The sequence below is a fragment of the Amphibalanus amphitrite genome, unplaced genomic scaffold, assembly GCF_019059575.1.
Source record: "Amphibalanus amphitrite isolate SeventyFive unplaced genomic scaffold, NRLGWU_Aamphi_draft 001477F_arrow, whole genome shotgun sequence".
NCBI classification, from domain to species: Eukaryota; Metazoa; Arthropoda; class Thecostraca; order Balanomorpha; family Balanidae; genus Amphibalanus; species Amphibalanus amphitrite.
In genome coordinates, this window is record NW_024882970.1 from 147,889 (window position 1) to 150,978 (window position 3,090).

The following is a 3,090-nucleotide window of genomic DNA, read 5'->3' on the forward strand; positions in this document are numbered from 1 at the left end:
AATTAAATACGAAGCTGATCTTGACTGAAAATATTGACTTGACCTGACTCGAGTTAACTTGACTCAAATGACTGAAATCAAATACATATCAACACAAACCATGCCACGCACAGATATACGTAGAGACTTGGCATCCACAGGCTTTACTCATAGTCCTCCCAATTCGGCCTAAAATGTGTATTAAAGTAGTCTTGAAATTACCTATAGATCCCAGTCAACTTTGTTTTCGCTCTCGTCTGTTTTTATTTCTTACATTCGTCCTAACTTTCATGCATTCGCTCGGTGTCCCTTTCTGTTCTTCCCGTTTTCCCAGCTACATATTTGTCCATTTGGTCTGCTGTTGCCACTGACATTTGACGAGCGCTGCTTATGACAATCCATCCATCCATCCATCCATCCATCTCGTCCTGTTCAATGTTCATCGTGTCCCGTCCCGTCCTGTCCCGTCCCGTCCTGTCCACTCTAAACATCCACCGTCCGTCGGCCGTCCTTTCGTCTGTCCGTCCATTCGTTCCAATGTCTGCTAGTGTGCGGTCGGTACTGATAAGAAAGAAGACCGTTGCACCCTCTGTATATATATTCTGATAGGACGGGTATCCCCCGATCAGTGTAGAGGTCTCAGCGCGAGTGATGAGGCCAGTCCAACTTTGGTCTTACTCTGTATAAAACACGAATCACGTATAGAAAACAAGTTTTACAGCGTTTGGATTGCTCTACAAGATAAACCGTTTTACGCTTTTAATTTATCTTGCAGGGGAAATTTCATCAGCAGCTTCTCTGCCAGCTGTTGGGGACGGCTGTGTCATGTCGGTGAAGGCTCATTGCCGCCCTTTCAGCGAGCAATAAACCGAACACTTGACGCCAACGTAGCGACGCGAAGGGGGGATGCACAGGTATCGGGAGTGGGGCGGCGGGGGGGGGGGGGGGGGCACACAGCAACCATGCTGAATGCGATGCTTGGACGTTGTTTTGGTTCCATCTGAATAAGCTCTTAGGAAGCAGTGGTTGGCAGTAAAGCGATCATTGAACCCACTGTACCTCGATGTTATGTAGTTTTGTGAGGGTCAGTGGTGACAAAGAGTCTGTGGATTTGTCGGTTAGAACGAGGCCTTCGTAGTCGATGAATTTTCGGTGATTCCGACTCCGACTCCGGCTTAACAAATCGACTCCGACTCCGGTCAGACCTGTCGACTCTTTAACCAACTCCGACTCCGCAGCCCTAGTTAAAACCGTCTTATTTTGTTCTGACAGGCTGCTGATTTTAGTAAACTGAAACTGTTAATGTCGCTTGAAATGCTTAACCCAGCCCGCCTGCCAAACGTTCTGTCCCACTCACTGTTCCACGCTACGCTACACGCTACAATTGTCCGTCTGTCTATCCGTCCGTCCGTCCGTCCGCCCGTCTCTCCGTCCGTCCGTCCGTCCGTCCGTCCGTCCGTCCGTCCCTTCGTCTCCGTCCGCCCGTCTCTCCGTCCGTCCGTCCGTCCGTCTGTCTATCCGTCCGTCCGTCCGTCCGTCTCTCCGTCCGTCCGTCCGTCCGTCCGTTTGTCTAAATTCTAACGAAACCACTGCACCTCCACCACACCGGCCGGCCGCCCCACCGCCACAGCTCGTGAAGGTCGTCCGCCGCCACTGCCCCCCTCCCTCTGCCCTCCCCTCACGGTAGTTATATGCCGTCTGTATTCTATTTATAGACACGCTCTGACGAGTGGAGCGGTGGCTGTGTAGGGTCGGCTGGGCTCCGCGCGGACTGAACTACTCTGTGTCACTCACTGTGGTGGAATGGGATAGGATGGGACAGGATAGGATGGAATGGGATAGGATGGGACAGGATAGGATGGAATGGGATATGATGGAATGGTATAGGATGGAATGGGATAGGATGGAATGGGATAGGATGGGACAAGATAGGATGGAATGGGATAGGATGGAATGAATTGTTGGTGGGTGACTGATAGGATGACTCCTTGGATGAGTGCCTGCGATAGGATGGAGTGAGTGCAAATGACCGTGAATGACTGACATATATGTGATGGGGTGATTATTATGACTTGGATGGGGGACTGAATGTCCGGAGTGACTGTAATGGGATGACTGACTGCGATGACTGGGATGACTGTAATAGAATCGGAGGTCGGTGACTGCTGACTATTTACAGTGTTATTTATAGATACAAAACTGACGAGTCGAGCGGCGGCCGTCGCGTGTCGGATGGCGGAGGTGGCGGCGGCGGGGGCTGCACGCCTACTGCACGGAACTGACTGGGATGAAATGGGATAGGAGATGGGATGGAATGGGAGGGGATGAGTGTCATTGGAATGAGACAAGATGAGGTGGTGGATGAATGGGTTGAGGTATGCTGACTGTGATTTGTTGTTATGGGATGGGGGATATAGTGACTGTGATTGTAATAGGATGTGATGTGGTGACTATGGAATTATGGATGGGATGGGATAGGAGATGGGGATAAGGATGAGGATGAGATGAGATGAGATGAGATGAGGATGAGATGAGACGATGATGTATGTGCTATGATTGGTGAGTGCAATGGGATGGAATGGGTAAATGGATGGGATTGAGATGTTTGTGATGTGTATAATGTGATTTGATGGGATTAGATGACTGTAATATGATTGAGGGATGAGTACAACGGGATGTATGAGTGCGCCGAGAGAAGTGTGCTAAGATGACTGTGATGTGCGTGTGACTGGAACCGCGATAGGTGACAGATGGTTGACTGACCGTACCTACTGGCTGAGGATAACATATGGCTGTAGGTAATTCATAATAAATGTAAGATTCAACACCATAACCACTCAACTTTTTGTATCACGTGTGTATTTTCTCAAGGGCTATATCACTCTTGAGATAGAATAACACGAAATGTTGGGTGGTCATGATGTTTTTATCTTAGATTATTTATTAATTAGTCTGTCTAATTCCAATAATTACGACTGAAGGTGTAGACGGTAGAGGATGACTGACTGGGCGCAGCGACGCAGCTGGGAAGACAGGTTAGAAGGGAGGGACTGGGGCCGCTAACCTCACCGCTTATCTCACTGGGCTTGTCGCGCCTGCTACACTTCATGG